Source organism: Suricata suricatta, chromosome 1 (assembly GCF_006229205.1).
Source record: "Suricata suricatta isolate VVHF042 chromosome 1, meerkat_22Aug2017_6uvM2_HiC, whole genome shotgun sequence".
Classification (NCBI taxonomy): domain Eukaryota; kingdom Metazoa; phylum Chordata; class Mammalia; order Carnivora; family Herpestidae; genus Suricata; species Suricata suricatta.
In genome coordinates, this window is record NC_043700.1 from 53,255,494 (window position 1) to 53,276,485 (window position 20,992).

General features: G+C 35.8%; 1 protein-coding gene and 1 pseudogene across 1 annotated transcript in view; both read right to left on the reverse strand.

Moving 5' to 3' along the window:
* The window catches only part of LOC115291263, a 669-nt pseudogene extending 452 nt beyond the window's left edge, over positions 1-217 (reverse strand).
* GALNTL6 (polypeptide N-acetylgalactosaminyltransferase like 6) overlaps positions 1-20,992 on the reverse strand; it is a 1,123,375-nt gene that overhangs the window by 672,534 nt on the left and 429,849 nt on the right. The gene's annotated exons all lie outside the window — the stretch shown is intronic.

Below are 20,992 nucleotides of genomic sequence, written 5' to 3' on the forward strand. Positions count from 1 at the left end.
TATCAACCAGGATGTGGTAAGGTGGGCCCAGCTGTGAGTTATACTGGAAGAACAAGCAGGAAGGATGTTGGGGGACTTCTCTTTCCTTGAGTGCACTGGGATCTTTCTTTTCTTTCTTTTTAGGTTTCAATCTATCCTTTTCTTTAAGCCTCTGATCTCGGAGACTAAACATTCGCTTCATGGTCGCATACTTTCTTGCTTTCTTTTGCTTCCCCATGTTCACGCCGCACTTTTGTTTCTTCCGCAATCACCAACTCAGAAAAGACTCTTAAATATAGAGAATAAACTAAAGGTTGCTGGAGGGGAGGTGGGTAGGGGCATGGGCTAATGGTGATGGGCATTAAGAGGACACTTGTTGGGATGAGCACTGGATGTCATATGTAAGAGATGATTCACTAGGTTCTTCTCCCAAAACTAAGACTGCACTGTATGTTAACCAACTTGAATTTAAATTTAAAAAAAAAGGAAAATCAGAAAAAATATTACTTCACTTATATGTGTTAAGAAAGAAAACAAAAAAAAGAGATAAACAAACAAAAGACTCTTAACTACAAAGAACAAACTGATGGTTACCACAGGGGAGGTAGGTGGGAAGATGGGTGAAATAGGTGAAAGGGACTAAGAGTATACTTATGATGAGCACTGAGTGATATACAGAATTATTGAATCACTATCTTGTATACCTAAATCTACAACTAATATAACCTTGTGTGTTAACATATTGGAATTAAAAATTTATAGATGATAGATTGATAGATTGATAGACAGATGATAGATAGATCCTAGATAAATCATAGATATATCATAGATAGATAGATAACTCATTCCTATCATAAGGAAGTTACAAATGAAGAGTATGTCTCCATTCTATCTCCTGGCACATACACAAAGATCCTTTTAGGTCTATTTATGAACAGTTACCACTCTAGCTCTTAAAGGAAAAATACTTCATCTAAGCACAAGCAGTGGAATAAATAGGTACTTAGGTTTTGTAAGTATATTTTCCTTTATTCCTGCAATAACTATTTCTTGGGTTAATAAGACATCCTTGTAAGAGCTATGAAACAATTTTGTTGTAAATTATAATGTGTATGTATCTATAGATATGTGTAGTGAGATATAAAACACTATTTTGTAGATCTCAGGGAACCAGTCTGGTATTTGCTTAATAAAAGTGGTTTTAATTAAGGTTCAAATCAGAAGTTTTGAAGCCCATGTACTGTGGGCATGCACTCAGCATGAGGTCTCTTAGCTAAGGTTGGTAGCTCTGGTTTCATGGGCTAGGGGCCAGGGAGAACTGACTCGGAGTTCTAGATTTTGTCAGGTTTTTATCCAAAGAGCCAGATGGCAATGATTCCTCTGCCATTTTGCACTTGGAAAATGTAAGCTTTCCTTATTCAAAATAGCAGAGAAAAATGAAGTGTTCTCCAAACATCATCTTTTAAGAATATCCATTCTGAAGTAAAAGGATAGAACAATAAGTCTCGCTAAGCTTTATCTGAAGGTAGTGGTGGGGTCTAAGGAAAGGCTGCTCCAACTCTGGGCCATCGGCCCCTACGGCAACCAGCCTGATGGGGCCAAGGCTCTGCTGTATAGGAAGTGTCTCTTGGATGAACTTAGTGAAGAAAAGAAATAGCAGGGTATTGGCCTCCTGTCCCTTGTTCTGTGGTTCCCCACCTCTCCAGGCTCCAGCCAGATGCCTGACCTCCCTCCAACTGGCAGCTGGATCCAGTGAGATCTGAGTGCTTAGAGATGCTACTAAGGACAGTCAACACCAACATACCAGGCTCATGAGTCCTCAGGCAGGTGATCAATCTCTGTTATCCTAACACTGCCCTCTGGCTCCTCTCCCCTGACTCTCAAACAGTACTTCTCTCTTCCATTCCCAGTTTATCCCCTGAATATGGAGCTTTCTGAGGCAGACACTGACTTTTTCAAGCTCTGGAGGGCTCTCATCAGAAAGCAGATCTTCACACACCTTATACAATCTGCTACTACCCGTGCCCATTAGCTATAAGGCCCTATTCTTATCCTTGCTGTTACTGTCATTCGATTCCACCTTTAATCCTCCAAAATTCAATCAATATTTTAGCATACTGCATCTAGTTGCCCAATCTACTACAGTTCTACCTATGACAACATCCTTTGTGAGTTTATCTTCCAGATGCATAGCTCATCAAATATACTGTTCTCTCCAGATGACTTTCTTATTCATCTCAGTTATCAGCTTATAATCACCTATCAGCACTGCCATTATCCAAAACTCATCTATCACAAAAAATAATAGAAAAAAAATCTATCCTTAAAGTTTGCTCACTCACTTATTTTCCTTTTGCCTGTCTTTGAACCACATTAAATCCCCAGCCCACTAACTCTCCTCTTTCCTTCCTATCCTTCATCTCCCTGCTGGTTACATTTTACTCTCTATCCAGGTTAGTATAATTGCCCATCACTTAACTGATATTTTGCCAAAGTGTTCTTACACAACCAAACTTGGATAAGATAAGTCCATTTGTTTGCTTTTTCCTTACTTATATCTGGACTGTTGATCAATACTGGAGGAGTCACATCCTATATCCTACACCCAGTGTTTCTGGCCACACAGCTGGGAATTATTCTGGATTCTTCTCTTACCTTCACGTTCCACATCTAATTCACAAATCATTTGCATTGGCTCTATTTACGTTTTAATCCTCACATTCATTGCTAAATCTTCAACACATTGTTGAACACATTGTTCACAAATATTTAATGGCTCTGACTGGAATAAGATTCAATTTCTTCATCCCACTAATGCCAGGCTTGTTGGTATAATTTGTGTGAACAGGAAACAAAAAAGTGCCCAGAATGATATACATTTCTTCTGAACAGTGTCTTTAAGAGCTAATCAGGATTTACCTTATCTCCCTTTTTTGTTCCATGTAAACAAGGATCAAGATAGAGGTTGTGTCACAAGGTATAGATGATATGAAGCTGAGTTGGATATATACCCAAGATGGATATTTAAAGCGAGCCACAAAAGAAGCTTCATTGTTAAAAGTCACAAATGAAACTTCTTTGTTGAAAACTACTGAGATTTGTGGTGGTGTTTGGTCCACTTCATTACCTATCCTTTCTGATAAAATACATTTGTCCAGGCACTGGCATTTTTACTCTGGGCTTAATCTAACTGGTCTCCCAAAATCTACTCTTGCTCCAACATAGTCTTTTATTCAGATTCTTTTCCCAATAGCTTACATGCTCATATAAAGGCACAAAGCAGTTCACATCCATAGAAAAAGGTCGTACAACCTTCCAATGTCTTTCAATTATACTTTAAAAAACCCCAAATCAGTACGATGGTGTACCGGCCACTAGAGAATAGACTCTAGCCTATTGCTCAGAGCTCATCTCTGTCCATTCTGCTTCACTGCACCCTGCCACACCAGTCTAATTCTTCTCCATTTAACACACCAAACTAGCTTCCATCTCAGGGTCTTTCCGCTTGCTCTCCATCAATGTGGAATACTCTTCCCTGAGATGTCATCATGGCTGCATACTGCACATCTCAATTTAAAAAGCCACCTCCTTGAAGATGCCTTTCTCTAAAACAATTCTGTCTCTCTCTCTACTTCGGTCTTTCTACTGTATTACGTCGCAGTGTTAGAACCTGAAATTACCCTACTCCACTATAATGTGATCTCTGGACAGGCAGAAATTCTGTATGTCTTGAGTACTGTTGATTCCCCGATACCTGGAAACATGCTTGACTCACAGTAGGCACCCAGCAAATATTTGTTGTCTATTTGCTGACAGACATAGGGACAGATCATTACTACTAATAATTTTCACTGTTTATTTCCAGAGCCTTCAATGCTATCCAACAATACTATTTTGCCTTTCTAGTTGCCTTGCTCTATCATTTTTTAATGTCTTTATATTTCTTTATAACATGTCAGGGTGTCTTTATATTTCTTCTCAACCTTTTGATGCCCCTCATTTCACTCCTTCACTCTTGGTTTGTGAATTTATTCCCTAATTCATAAAGGTACTAATAAAACCAGGGAAGAGTTCACTCAGCCGTTAGCTCTGGAACTATAAAGCACCTATCTTTTTTTATTAAGACTTTATTTTTTAAAGCACTTTAAGGCTCACAGGAAAATTGAGGGGAAGTTATAGAGATTTCTCGTATATTCTCTCTCCCCACACATGGATAGCTTCCCCATTATCAAAATCTCCTGCCAGAATGACATTTGTTATGATGGATGAACCTACACTGACACATCATAATCACCCCAAATCCATGGTTTACATTAGGATTCACTCCTGAGGTTGTACCTATGTAAAATGATTTGTACATGAGTTTGGGTATACATATAATGATATGGATTTAACATGACAGTGTCATACAAAATATTTCCCCTAAAAATACTCTGTACTCTGCCTAATCCTGTCCATTCCCCAACCCCTGGCAATTACTGATTTTTTTACTGCTTCCATAGTTTTTCCATTTCTAGAATATCATATAATTGGAATGACACAGTAAGTAGCCTTTTCAGATTGGCTTCTTTCACTTAGTAATATGCATTTAAGTTTCTTCCATGGCTTTTTGTGGTTTGATAGCTCACTTCCTTTTACAGTGAATAATATTCTATCATATAAAGATACTATAGTTAATCTATTCATCTACTAAAGGGCATCCTTGTTGTTTTTGAGTTTTGGCAATTATGAATAAAGCTGCCATAAACATCCATGTGGAGCTTTTTGTGTGGATAAAAGTTTTCAAGTCCTTTTTAAATACCAAGGAATGCTATTGCTGGATGGAATGGTGAGAGTCTGCTGGTTTTGTAGGGACCTCCAAATTGTCTTCCAAAGTGCCTGTTCATTTTGCATTGTCAGCAGAACTATATTCATTTACATATATTACTAATACATTCATTAGTAAGAGTTTCTTTTGTTCCACACGCATGCCAGTATTTCTTGTTCTCTGGGTTCTAGATTTTGGGCATTCTAATAAAGGAGAAGAGCATCTTGCTACTGTTGTAATTTTTATTTCTTTTTATTTTTTTTAAAGTATAAGCATTTTTTTCAATGTTTATTTATTTTTGAGAGAGAGAGAGAGAGAGAGCGAGCGAGAGAGAGAGAGAGAGCACAGGGGAAGGGCAGAGAGAGGAAGACACAGAATCTGAAGCAGGCTCCAGGCTCCAAGCTGTCAGCCCAGAGCCCGAGGCGGGGCTCGAACCCACAGACTGTGAGATCATGACCGGAACTGAAGTCAGATGCTCAACCAACTGAGCCACCCAGGCACCCCTGTAATTTTTATTTCAAAGTATCCATTATTTTCCTTAAGTCAGCATTTATCATTTTCAACCTTCTCCCTATTTCATTGGAAGAACTGACTCTAATCATAGTTATAACTAATTTCTCTATCAATGAATTCTTTTCATTCCATTCCTCTCCTGCCTCCTTAGGGCACTAGTCCTATTGACAGTGTCATCGCCCAATGCGCACCTCTTCTTTGGCCTTTCTTTCCCTATTTATTTCATCTTTCCAACTGATATGTAAACCTGATCAGATCTCATTTTGAAATTCAATAGGATTCACCTACCCTGGAGTTCTCCCCCTTTCCAAACACTTCTCCTTCCATTTCTTCCTTTCAAAAGAACACTCTCACATACTCCTCTCTGGCTAGTACCTTATATATCTACCAAGTCTGTTTTCACCAATGTAATGAGCAAGCATCTCCAGCCCTCTTCACCTGATGGCTTTTCATCTGATCCTTACCTTGTCTGACTTTTGACTCTATTTGGATTGACCATTCTTTCCCTCTTAAAACTCTTCTTGGGAAATCAAATTCTCTTGATTTCCTTATTTATCCTCCAGGCATTTGTTCTTATCCTTGTAGGCTCCTTCTTCTCTATCTGAACGTTGTTTCTCTAGTTTCTACCCTAGACATTCTTCTCTTCCTACATTTTCTTTCTATATGAGCTGGCTTATTTTTTATGTCTTTTATATGATCTATCAGCTTATGACAATCAAGTATATTTCTTTTGTTCAGATTTCTCTCCTCAAATTCAAAGCCTACTTAGCATCCCCACTTCTATGTCTCATATACTTCACAATTTTTTTTAATGTTTATTTTTGAGAGAGAGAGAGAGAGAGAGAGAGAGAGAGAGATTAGGGGAGGGCAGAGAGAGAGGGAGACACAGAATCCAAAGAATCCAAAGCAGGCTCCAGGCTCTGAGCTGTCCCCCCTCCCCCATAGAGAGTCTGACAGGGCTCATACTCAGGGACCATGAGATCATTGGCTGAGCCAAAGTCAGATGCTTAACTGACTTAGTCACCCAGGTGCCCCTGTCTAACTATACTGCAAACCTAGCATATTTAAATCTAGCTTCCCAACTGCAAGTATTTTCACAACTGAACCACTGATAGCTTCTTAAATGGTCAGCCCAAAGCCAACCTCTCGCTCCCTGAACTATCAGCCTCTTCTTTTCCCCACTTTGCATTCTCCATTCAGTTACCCTCTTAAAAATACTACTCTAGTTTTCTGGAACCCTTTATGGAACTCCTTAACCCTTTAATGTTATTTATCTAAAATCCTTAGGATAAAATCTGAATTTTTTCACCTCCTCTATAAGGCTTTTAAGATGTATTCTATTGGATTTAATTTTTTCATTCTTAACAAAAGCCCATAAACTGTCTTGGCCTTTGAACTTGTACTTTCCTTTGTCTGGAACATTCATCCCTTCATCCTCTATCCAACATCCCTTTTATCTGGGTGACACCTACATGTTCTTCAGTTCTCAGCTGAGATTCTTTTCTTCAGGTAGACACTATGTGTCCTCTCTTCCAGTTTCATCATACATAGGTAGGGACTTTGCTCCTGACACTACCCTTGTAGCACCTGGCTTATGGTAGTTTCTCAGTAGAATTGTCAAATAAATAAACCTAGTTATAAAGATGACAGAGGTCAAAGAACATATCATTAGTTTAATTTTAACATTAAGTCAAACATTAGCTTATTTATTTTTAAGTGTTTTCTTCAAAATAGAAGATCTCAAATGAACAACTAAATGTGAGAACGTTTTAGTATGTTTTCCCTGGGTTATAAGCTAACAAGAAAACTAAAACTAGTTAATAGAATATATGATAAAGTCAGAACAGATACTGATTGAATGAGGGGGGAAAAATCCACAAAATGATATAGCAAAAATTACATTTTCTTTAGGAAGTCAAGGTTCTAATACTTTCGACTCATACCGTGACATTTAAATCCATTTAGTGTAGGGTTTTTTTTAAATTTTAGGCAAAATAATTTTTGAGATGCTAATTTTTAATCTATCCTTTGTATTTTCCACGCAGGCACAAATTCCTTTGGATTCCTTGCCTCAGGGATTTTGACAAATGTAAGGGCAAGGTCTGCCTGTCTTTGTAACTTAGGCTTCCAGACAGGGAAGAAAGTAAGCTTCATTTGGGAGGACGAGGAAGAAGAGAGTGTCTGACATCACAACTAGAGGGAAGGGAACAGATTGCCATGGACATAAGGAAGATGTCAGAGTGTGTGTCACTCTACAGAGGGAAAGTGAATTTGGGGAGACTCACATCTCTATGATTTAGCGCAGCAGAAAACCTTTTGAGCTTTTGCACTTGAAAGACTCAAGATCTTGTTCACGTGAATCAAGGGCACAGCCACCAAGAGCGTGGACAACACACTAGAGTGGCCGTGTAGCATGTTTTACCTGCAGAAGATACCAGACTTCTGCCAGGTTATCTGTTATGCATCTGAGAGGAAGGGACAGTAACTGTGACTGAATTTCCTGTCAGTCTGGTGGGATGGGAATTAAGTGTCAATTTAATTTATTTTAGACAAGAATATATATTTCATGTGTACCTGAATCTGTAAACTAATATTCAGATGTTGTATATATTTTTCAACTTTATTATCCATAAATCCGGAATATGAAATGCTTCTCTAAATTCCCTTTCAAACTTGTAAACTTTACAGGTATGTAGGAAAGAATTTTGCAGTAGGGATCACCCCAACAAGTGTAAATTTATATTATTAACAAAATCTTTACTTTCTGCCATACTATTTCTGAAATAAGATGAGGCAGTTATAGAAGATTAATTTGACAAATATAAATTCTTAGTCTCTTTATTTTTACCTTAATAATAGAAATAAAGCAAAATACTGAGAATTCTTCTTTTTTAATGAAGGATCCTAGCAAAGTGATAAGTAACCTTTTTTTATCGTAAATTTAGCATTTCAAGTTCAACCCTCAATCATATACGATTATATGTAATATATTACTATATATATTCATATTCATATAATTATGTTTGAAGATCGATTGAGGCTATGAAAGAGTCAAAAAGAAGGACTTGGTGAGAACCAACATCACATTTTAGTTTAGAAGTTAACTTCTGTCATTTACCCACTGACCTAAAAATCAATATTTTCTCACATTTTAATCACTATAAATTACAAAAATGAAAAACAGATATTCTCTTGAAGCTGAGGAATAAGGTGAGATATTTCAATCAAATGTGTAATAGATGAAAAGCTAATGTTCCTTCTATGATAATTACTGTGTAAATTGCAATCCAAACTATTTACACACAATACTTTGCCACTATTTGTAATGCATTTCACTCAGAAATATAGCCTTATATTTGTGTGTTCAGTTTTTAATGTTAATTACTACTTAGCATAAATTGATCTGCCATGTTATCATGACCAAATACATTTGCATACAGAAAATAGAATGCAGGGGCACCTGAGTGGCTCAGTTGGTTAAGTATCTGACTCTTGATTTTGGCTCCTGTCATGATCTCAAGGTTAGTGGGATTGAGCCCCGCACTGGGCTGACAGTATGGAGATTTTCTCTTTCAACCTCTCACTCTGCCCCTCACCTGCTCGTGCTTGCTCTCTCTCTTTCTCAAAAAATAATTAAATAAATAAACATTAAAAAATAAAATAGAATGCAAAAGATACAAAAAAATAACACATTGCTCTTTTCTAGCCTTTGCTTTGTTTAAATCACTAGTGGTGGAACCTTCTGTTTAGAAAACTGAGATAATAGTGGCACTGAGGTGGCTCAGTAGGTTAAGTGTCTGACTCTTGATTTTGGCTCAGGTCGTGATCTCACAGTTCATTGGACTGAGCCCAGTGCACGCTTCTCTCTCTCTCCCTGTCTCCTGCCCCTCCCCCACTTGCACGTGCTCTTTCTCTCTATCTCAAAATAAACATTAAAAAAAGAAAAACAAGATAATAATTAACAGTGTGCATTTTCCAGATAGACTATGAAGGCAATTATACTCATAAAAGAGTAATAAAAGTCACTGTAATAATTAACTACTATATTTGGATACTACACACTGCTTATTTTCTAAGAAATTAGCATATTTTACATAAAATGTATTATTAGTCTGTGTAACTTCTTTTAATGAACTACTTAGTTAAAGTAAAAATTAATTAAAAATTCAAAATAAAATCTTTACTACCAGTATAATATAGTACTAGTAGTAACATACTTACCTTTCTTCTACAATACACCACCATCAGCTTTTTTCTATAAACACTCCATCCTTACACTTTTTTCTATAAAATTACTCATGAGGTAATTACTAATTCACAAAAATCTTGTGTCTTATTCATGCTTTTACAAAAAGTATGGACAATGGCTTTCCATCTCTACTCTAAACTTTACAGGGCTGAATCACAGGGAGTTGTTGGATTATCTCCTAAGCAAACTGCTCTCTTCCTGACATGCCCCCTCACTGAATCAGATGCTAGCTGTGCATGATACAAGCAAGAAATGTAGACTAAAGGAAAACAAAAATAAATCTGTCAAAGTAGGGAGAAAGACAAGAGTTAAGAGCTAAATGGTGCATTCAATTTCTTCCCATTTTTATAAGCAGATCCACCATATCATGCACCCAATTGCTCAATCCTAGAAATTTAAGAGAACTTTTTTATTCCTCTTTTTTTTTTTCACAATCTCTGGCCCCAAAATAACCCATCATTAATTTGAGGATGCCTCCAAAAATATATTTTGAATCCAGCGGCTTCTTTCCAGTTTCATTAGCATCACCCTAATTCTCTTAGGTCTAGATCTCTAATACAATCTTACTAAATGTTCTTCTTGTATTTATTTTTGCCTCATTTTGACCCATTCTCCATATATAACTAGAAAGTGGGAAACTACAGTATAATTGGTATAATTACTCATCTCTGCTTAAAACCTCACAGTGTCTCCCCATTGCACTTCAAATTAAATTGGCATTTTTACCACATCCTACAAGGCTCTGCTTAGCTTGGCTTCTGTGTACTCTCCAAACTCATCTCATACCGGCCTCTCCTCACCTTGCGATGCTCCACCTACACTGGCCTCTCTTCTGTTTCTTAAACAAGTTATGCCTTTGTTCTGATTTATAACATGTGCTAAACAGTTCTGCAAAATGTTTGTAGCAATTGACTTGCCAGCAGTAGTAAATGGTATTCTGGGTAGCATGTAAGAATTATTCCAGTTGTAAATCCGTCAGTCATTTTGGTAGGTGGATAGTTGTATCTTATTGTGATCTTATTTTTGCATTGTCCAGGTGACTGGTAAAGCTCAACAATGTTTCTTATGTACTGAGGATACCTGAATACCTCCTTGGTAAAGGTCATGCACCAATCTCATGATCATTATCTCTTCAATTATCTCTACTTTTTCTTCTGGAGTTGTAGAAATTCTTCATATATATTGTATGTGAGCCCTTTGTCAGTTATTTTGCTTATATTTTCACATAATAATGCGTTTTGATGAACAATTTTTTAATTTTGTTATAATCCAGTTTATGAATATTTCCCTTTGTGGTTAATACTTTTTGTTTTCTAAGAAAAAATTGATGCTGAAAAGATCAATTAAACCCACAATAATGCTACACAATAATGCTACACAACAAAGTAATACAAAATTCAGTTGTTTAATGATAATCTATTCTTGTTCAGAGGTCTGCAGGTTAGCTTTGATTTGGCTGATTTAGGCTGGGGTCCAATGGATTTGGTTCTAAATTAAAGATAGATCTATGTCTCCTTCATGCAGGATTTAAACTAGTGGGCTTGCTATCAGTGTTGTTTTGTTTTGTTTTGTTTTTTCTCCACAATGATGACAGAATTTTAGAAACTGAGTACATTTCAGGCAGTTCCTTGTTTCATACCTGCTTACAACCCATTGAGCAAATCAAGTTACACGGCTGAGCCAAAAATTAAGAAGCAGGGATGTACATTCTAACAGGGATAGAAGGAACTTCAAAATTGCATGACAAAGATAGTGAAAAATAATGCAGTCTACCTCAGGCATTATCTTATGCTGTCTTCAACAACCATTCTTGTTTTGATTCCATGCTTAGATCTTGTGGTAGGTAAAATAATGGTCTCCCAATGATGTCTATCAGGAATGTCACCAGGAAGCTGTGAATCTGTTACTTTACATGGTATAAGAACCTTGCAGCTGTGATTAAGTTAGGGGTCTTGAGATAGGTAGATTAGTCTGGATACTATTAGCCAGGATTATTCAGTTGAGACCAATATAGTCATAGTGCCCTTTGTGAGGAAAAATGAAAATCAAAAGAGTCAGAGAAGGATATGTGAAAACAGAAGGAAGGTTGGAGTAATAAGGAGCCCTGAGCCAGGGAATTCAGGAGGCTACCGAAATGGGGAAAAGCAAGGAAACATATTTTCTTCTAGATCCTCCATAACGTATGCAGTCTTGGATGTCTGACTTTCAGATACATAAAGTAATAAATTTATATTATTTTAAGCCACTTAGTGTGTGGTTAATTGTTTTAGCAACAACAGAAAACTAATACAGAAGTATAATTTACCTGGAATTTATTTTGATAATATTACACAGATTTAAAAAAAATTTTTACATCTGGGTATATATATGTGTGCTTTCCTGGGTGTAGAAGTCTTGTATCTTGCATTTCTTGTGTTGGATCTATCCTGTTTTGTTTTTATTTTTGCAATTCTGAATGCTATTGTAAATATGTTATAATTTCATTAAATATATACTATTGTATAATGAGATGAACTTGCATGTATTTGTATTGACTTTGAATAAAGCAGTCTTGCTGTATAACATGAGTTAATCTCAACTGGTCTGGATAGAGTACATGTTTATCTTCAGTGATGCCTGGAATACAGTGGTGACGCCTGACCAATTCTATAGAATATATTAGCTAAAGGTAATTGATATTTTGTAATGTATTACATGATATGTAATTGATATTTTATAATGTGAGTCTGTGAGTTTTAAGAATGGGGGCAGGATACTCTGACCCTTGAGTGTAAACACTCAGCATTGTTTATTAATAATTATTAGATTTATGATTTGCACCTGGTTTTAGTGGAGCATGGGGGCGTTGCTATAGTTCAGACTGGTCTTCTGGTGGAAAGTGGTTGCTTGACCAGCCCCTTGTAAGAGAACCACCAAGAAATAATAATCGTGGATTTCCCGAAACTAAAATTCCTTGCATACGTATCAGTGGTGGTCTGAGACATGTAAACAGAAGTGTGTGCAGACAGGACACAGAAGTCTGTACTTGAGATCTCTGAACCAATGTTGTGGTTATAAACTCAATCCTCTGAGTCCTTCCAACACTCAAACACCCCAGGTAATTACTGTGCAATTACTAGACTCGGTCATCTCACTTATTAGATTTTATAATTTACATGTCAATATGTGTACACAATTATACCGTCAGCAATAATTATAGGTTTTCCCTTTCTTTTCAAATTTCATACACTCGTTTTTTCTTGCTTTATCACACTGACTACGGTGCCCACCAGGTCAATGTTGAATAGAAGCGATCCCAGCAGGCATCTTACCATATATGCTCTCACAGGATAAATATCTACCATTTAATAATCCACTATGATTATTGAAAATTTTGTAAAGATTCTTTATCAGATTAAGAAAACTCCCTTCTCTTCTTATGTTGCTATTTTTCAAAAAACATAAATAGATATATAATTGTTAAAACAGGGGCGCCTGGGTGGCTCAGTCGGTTAAGCCTCCGACTTCGGCTCAGGTCAGATCTCACGTTCATGGGTTCAAGCCCCGCGTCAGGCTCTGTGCTGACAGCTAGCTCAGAGCCTGAAGCCTGCTTCCTGTTCTATATCTCCTTCTCTCTCTGTCCCTCCTCCTCTCATGCTCTGTCTCTCTATGTATCAAAAATAAATAAAACCTAAAAAATTAAAAAAAAAAACTTTGCATTCCTGAAGTAAGTCCACATCAGTTTAACTTGTAATTATTTCTATACATTGCTATATTTGGTTTGTTAGCATTTCGTTATAATACGACTTCTACATTTGTGAGATTGGTTGTAAACTGGCCTCAAATTTTTCCACAGTAGATAGAGGCCCATAATAAAAGTATGGATCCAAATGCTGGGTTGGCTCTTGAATTTTTCTCTCAAAGATATTGGCCTTGTAATTATTCATTGCCTGTTACAGTTCTCTTATGCCTTGAAAACTGTGTCTTTGATGTGTTTTCCAGGTTTTTTGTTCACTCTTAGTTGAAGACCGGGTCTGAGATACAGTCTATCATTACTGTAAGCAATTTTCATTCCTTTTATATTTTTCAGTATTACATTTTTTCACAGAATTCTCATGTATATCTTATTGTCATATTTTATATCAATTAAATATTTGTATTACTAGTGTTCTAGAATTTCATTATTTAATTTCCTAACAGTAAAATTAGTTATATTTGTATACTTTTTCCTAGCCAATCTTCAGAGCTCTCTTGCTAGTTTTAATAATTCTTTAGTTAATTAAAATTCATAAATGTGCTCCATGTCACAAATACATGTCTCTGATTTGAATTCCATGACTTATTGAATTTGCGAGAAAATTCACAAAATTAAATGAGAAAGCTAAAAACCAATAGTAACATTTTGATCTTTTTAATGGGGGTGCTTTCAAGGTTCTACTATTAATTGGAATGCTGGCTCTTGATTTGCGATGGATATTTTACAGAGATACCAATGTGTCTTATAAGCCCTAGCTAATGATTTTTCTAATTAAATAAGCGAACAGACCTTGTATTTTGTTTTCTATGGCATGCCTTATTAGCACCAATGTAGTTTATTGTACAACTTTTCTTCTTCAACCAATTTTGTGTGTATGCATATTATATTTCTCACAATTAAAGTTGTGTATTGATAAAGTCAATAGAATGAAGGTGCTTTCACCTGCTCATTTGATTTAATCATTTGGAATCCATTTCAAGGACTAAATAAATACTTCAAAACTCAAGGACTACTTTAAAAATACTTTGGATATTTGTTTTTAATTAAGATTCATAATACAGTGTCTTTAATAAGGTCATTTTAATTTGCACTCTTTAAATGGAATGTAATAAAAAGAAAAACCTTGGATGTTATTTTACTAAAATGCCTATCAAACCAAAGTCTGTGTTCAAAGAATAATTCTGAAGAAAGAGATTTATTTTAAATGTTTTAATTTATTTCATGTATTTATTTTAATTGTTTGATTTAGTTAGCATTTTTGTGTTACAAGGGATATAAAAGGGACTACAATGAATCTAAGGAATAAAATGACACACTTTAGGGATGAATCTCAAATTCTAATCTCTTCATGGAGACATAAGTACCCTACATAAAGACTGCATTTAGTTCTTGATGCTTTAATTTGCATCTGGGGAAAAAGATCCTCATATTGTCTCTTTAATGAACTAATAGTGATGATAAAATACTTCAATCTAGTGATACAAAGAAATACATCTTAAATTCATTCAAACTGAGTTAAATATAGCTTTAAAAAGTTCATCTATGGTCAACATGTAGAACTCCGGGTGGTTCAGAGGTCTAGATATGACACCTCTGGGACCAAAGAATTAATCACTTAAACCTATTTTTTCCTTCACCTAATATTAACTAAAATAAAAAGACACAAGTTTCCATGCACATGCACATTTGAAAAAGGAAAGAAAGGGACACTCCAACATTGTGAATGCTCCTCACTTTTGGACTGTCTCTTTTCTTTCATGTTTTTATCTGCAAATAACTAATGCTCCTCTGGGCTCAGCTCTTAGTAAATATAACCAACCAGAGCCAACACACAAATACTCAGAGTCTTATAAGGTGTCTTCTTCCCAAGCTCACCAAATAGTACCAAATACTTTGCCTCTGTATCACAAACCCTCTGCCCTGTTTCCAGTAGCAGATTCCTCACAACCTACCTCCTCACCACTAAGCTAATGTTTCTTCCTCTGGTAACCATATCTTGATACTTGTTCAGATTTCTACAGGAAAAGAGAAATCACTTTAAGATTGTCAGGCAAGAAGGGATTTAATATAGAGTACTGATTGTTTCTAAAGCCTCTGGAAATAATGAAAACTTGAATAGCTGAGAAAAACACTATTGACAAATCTCTGCTTCCTGCAGCACAAAGCCCATAAGTGAAAAGAGAGTGCCCAGAAGGCATTATAAAAACTCCCAGCTGCCCTCTGCTGAAGTTTTTGTGCCTGCTTGCTAATGCCAGGCAGACAATAATGCTTGTGCTCCTTGTTTGTCTTCTGGGTCTGGCAAAAGGCCTTTCCTTCGTAGAAGCTAAACCAGATCTCTGCAGGACAGTGTGTTTAGGAAATGTAGATTTTAGGCTCTCACTACCAATTATAGGGAAGCACTAGAAGGGCAGTGATGAGCTAAGGAGAAACAGAAGGGTAAAGCACATGTTCAAAACATGGGAGATCCCAATAACTTTGGACTTCTTAAAAGGAACACTGGAGGTAAAAGGTTGTACTTATAATGACAATACAGCTAACATTTAAATGGAAGACTCTATGTATTTCAGGCATAGTTCTATGCATATTCTAACCTACTTAATGGAGAATGGTCTATAGAATATATATATATATATATACACACATACATATACACACACACATATATATGTATGTGTATATATACTAAATATATACATATATATTTTAAGTTTGTTTATTTATTTTAAGAGAGACAAAGAAAGTGCAAGTGGGGGCAGGGGGTGCAGTGAGAGGGGCATAGAGAGAATACCCCAGGCAGGCTCTGTGCTGCCGGTGCAAGGCTCAAACCCACAAAGTTGTGAGATCATGACCTGAGCCAAAGCCAAGAGTCGGATGCCTAACCAACTGAGCCACCCAGGCACCCCTAGAATACAGTTTTGCATTTTTAAAAATTTAATTGTGGTAATACACATAACATAAAACTAACTGTCATAATCTTTTTTAAGTATACAGTTCAATAGTATTAATTATGTTCACTTTGTTGTGTAATGAATCTCCAAAACTTTCTTCATTTTGCACAATTGAAATTCTTTTTTTTTTAATTTTTTTAATATTTTACTTATTTTTGATACAGAGGGAGACAGAGCATGAGAGGGGGAGGGGCAGAGAGAGAAGGAGACACAGAACCGGAAGCAGGCTCCAGGCTCTGAGCTAGCTGTCAGCACAGAGCCTGACGCGGGGCTCGAACCCACGAACGTGAGATCTGACCTGAGCCGAAGTCGGAGGCTTAACCGACCGAGCCACCCAGGCGCCCCTGCACAATTGAAATTCTATACCTATTAATAACTTTCCACTTTTATATCTCCCCAAACTCTAGCTACCAACATTCTACTTCCTGTTTCTATAAATTTGACTACTTTGGAAACCTCAAAGTGAGAAAGTGTGAGATATCCAATTTCATTCTTCTTTTTCATAGATTGACTATTTGGGGTCAGACTTTTTCTTTTAACACAGAGTTCTATCAACTGATCAAACGTAAGCACAGAAAAAAAGATGTTTTGAGACAAAACTTCAAAAATTTACCTCTCATATGCTCATCATCATGAAGTTACCAGAAGAGTTTCTTAATCAAAATATGGGGGTAAACCCAGAAGGCTAAGACAAAATCCAAGAAATAGCCGATCTGACAGAGGATAGAGGCAAAGACAGTTCTCAGGATGAAGGGGAAACCCATGATAATATAACAGGCTTAGAGAATAATCAGATAACATTGGAATAGGATAACAGGAGTCCCAGTAAGAGAAAAATAAATATAACAAGGAGATTATCATACATGCTAGATATGTTAAAACTGTTTTGATGGACAATTTACAGTTGCTGGAAAGGGTATATGAAGACTTATCTAGAAACACAGAGACTACTATACAAATGAAAAAGAAAAGTTTCACTAATTCAGTCAAGGTCAAACACCTTTTCGTAAGAAAGGAAATATTTTATTAAACATTTTGGCTCAATTTAAAAAAACAAATCATTATAATGAAAAAAATTGTGATAAAAATATAGAAAATGGAAATGGAAAGATAAAAGAAGACATAAAAGATAAAATTCTCATCTACAATAACAGGAAGTCAATGGATGATAATATACATCAATGAATCAAGGTATAGCAGTACTCAGTGGTTATCTGAAAAATATGGAGATAAACTGCAGTAGAAATAGTTAAAAAGGTACTCTGGATAATTGAAAATGGGAGAAAGTAATATTGAGTTCTGATTTAATGTTATAAATTTATTATCTTATTTTATGTTTTAACCATATGTGCACATGCATCCCATTTGCAACTAGAAAAACTTAAAATATCCTTGATTGGTGTTTCTATATTTAAACATTAAAATTAATGAAGACTGATAAAAACAAGATGTGCAATAAAGTTTGACAAAGTCACTACTTTCAAGGGTAGAATTCTATTTTCCCACATTCAGAAAATCAGACAGTTTACCAAAGAAACAAACCAAACAGCATACCGACTTTGCTCTAGGCAGGTGCAGCCATACAGAGCAAACATTAACGTTTGTCAGGATGGAGAATTATGCAAAAGAGAATTGGTTGAATTGGCTTTGGGGAAGGTTATTATGGGACAAAAAAAATTCTCAATTTTTGATATTCCACTTTCCCTGAACGGCTGAATTATATGAAAACAAGAAGTGCTTACTCATGGACTCCAGATTATTCCATTGTTTATATGCTTTTCATTTATTGGTTGTTATTTTCCCCCTAATGTTTAGGAAAAAAAATCATGTAAAACCATTCTTGGGGCTGCCAAGTGTTACTAAGATTGAATTTGCTTCCATAGCAACAGATCTGTTATCATGATAGCTCCTGGGCACATGTAACAACAACTTCAACCCATTAAATGGGAACCTGCAGGCAGGATCTCACATAAACTTCCACTTTTGTAGGATACTGGTGTTTTCTTTGCCATGTTTCATTTTCAGTTCTCAGGAACCATGAATCTATGTTTAATTTCCATCATTTATATTTCTTACTGATAACAATTTCTTTCTTTATTTTTAGTTCATGTAAATGCCCTGAAGATTAATTTAAGCAATCCATAAGGTGAAATTAAAAAGTTACATAAAACCATACACACCCATTCTTTCATATCCATTATTGCTCGATCACCTTAATGTTTAGTATACTTGTTGCCTATGTGTTATTTACAAATGGCCTCATTTTACATTTGTATATTCATATTAAATATTTTAGTTCAAAAATTGAAAAAATATTATCAGATTCTTAAGATGTCAAAGAGTGAGAAGACTCAATTCTTATAAAATATAATAAGTGATGACCAATATTTATTGGACAACAACTACTATGTACTATAGGCTATTATATGGATTATCTTTAATATTAACAATACATGACTTATTATTCTCATTTTAAAAGATACAAATTTCAATTTAGAAAAGTAAAGTGATTTGTCCAAGTTTAGCTATTAATGACTGCATTGGAATTTGAATCTCATGTCTGACTGACTCCAAAGGCATGCTCTTAGCTAAACTTTCCACTGCAAACCTCTCATGCTCCTCCTATTTGGACCCAAGAAATAATTATTATTTGGATAATATGTATAAATAAAAAAACCAGAAATAAATGAATACCATATCTCAGCTATTGTAGGATAAGTACTGATTTGACCCTCTACCCTACGCATCATCAAGAACCGAGGCCCATCTTCTAAAATCTTCAATATATGGTTCTAAGTTATAGTATCTTTTGAGTTAATTAATAATTTAATGTCTCTATTCCCAAAAATTGTCCTCTTTTATTAAATAACCTAGTATTAATAGGAGGCACTACTTCTAAATCATTTATAAATTCATTACTTTTTTATGTCATTTTATTTGAGGCAGTGTTATTGTCTGGAGAAAGTGTGGAAAAAAGAGGATATCAATGTTCATATCTTGATCTAGTGATGTTTTGTAGCGCACACGTGAATATGCCCAGTGAGAATTTTGTGATACAACATGGAAAACAAGACTTATGGATTTAACAAATGTTTTCTGAATGCCTGAAAAAAAAAGTCAAGTAGGAGAGAAAAATAATGTGAGTTCATTTCAATTTCCCTTAGGATCATAAGGAAAGACCTCACTCAGAATGTAACATTTGTGTGAAGACCTCAAGTAGGTGAAGGAATGAGCCTCCTGGCTATCTTAGGAAAGAACACTCCAGTCAGAGAAAATAATCAGTGAAAAGACTCTGAAAGGGTGTACGTATCTGGCATGTTGAAGGAATCTTAAGAAGACCATGATTATGGGGCAAAATAAAAAAAAAATGAGTTATGGAAGAAGTTATAGAAGAAGGACCAAAATATATAGTGACATAGAGTCATTGAAAGAATTTTCATACTAGGATAGATGAATTGCAAGCTCATAAAAGAGTTTGAGTAAACTAACAATATCATATGACTTTTTCTTCCTTAACAGGGTGACTTTGGATAGAGCATAAAGACTTCGGAAAAATAACCAAAGAAGTTAAAAACCAGTTAACAAACTCTTAGGATAAACAAAAGAAGCAGCTTGATCCAGAGAGTGTGTTTGTGGAGAAGGTGATACGAGGGAGTCTGGGTATGTTTTAAAGGTTGAACTAAAAGAGCTGCTGTTGAACTGCATTTGTGTGATAGGAAAGAAAGGAATTATGGATTGTTTCAAAGGTTATTTGGGTTGTTTTTATTTTTTGGCTTGGTTTTTCCTTAACATCTGGAAATATGATGTTATCAATTGAGAAGGTGAAGATTGCAGAAGGGACAAATTTGGAGGAAGGGTTAAAGTTTGTCAGTGACCTCCAAATCAGGAGGACAGTTTTGAACAGGTCTGATGTCCCTAATCAGATATCATGATAAGTTGCTAAATAATTAAGTCCTTAATCTGAATGTAAAGGAAAAGGTCAGTCCAGGGATATAAATATGGCAGTCACCAACATCTAGATGTCATTTAAAGTCATGAGGCTAGAAGACATTACCAATGTTTGGAGTCCATGAAGAAAAGAATGGAAAATAGAAAAGTCTAGGGATCTAGCCTTAGAGCTTTCCAAATTTTAAGGATGAGAAATTAAGAATATAAAACAGCAAAGAGACTGAGAAGTAGTAACCAGAGAAGGGAAAAGAAATCTAATGTATGGTGTGCTAGAAGTAAATTTTATTCATTTATTTTTAAGTTTTAAATGTTTATTCATCTTTTGAAAGAGAGAGAGGGAGAGAATGAACAAGTAGGGGAGGGGCAGGGAGAGAGGGAGACACAGAATGTGAAGTGGGCTCCAGGCTCTGAGCTGTAAGCACAGAACCCAAGGCTGGGCTGGAATTCACAAACCATGAGATTATGGTCTGGGCCAAAGTTGGACACAATGGACTGAGCCACCCAGGTGCTCCTAGAAGCCAATTATAAAAATATTTTAAAAGGCAAGTAATCAAATGGCATCAGTATTGCTGATAGGTCAATATACTAATAATAACTTTCAGCAATTTGGAGGTCACTGACAAATTTGACAGTAGATGCTTTGATGAAGTAGTAGGGATAAAAGTGGTTGAAGTTTATTCAAGAAAGGATTCAAAGAGAGAAAGCAAGAAGTACATATAAATACCTTTTTGAGTAGTTTTTCTAAAAAAGACAATATAAAACTGGTGCAGGAGGTGGGGAAGGTGACAGAGAAGGAAGAGAGGTCTGAAACC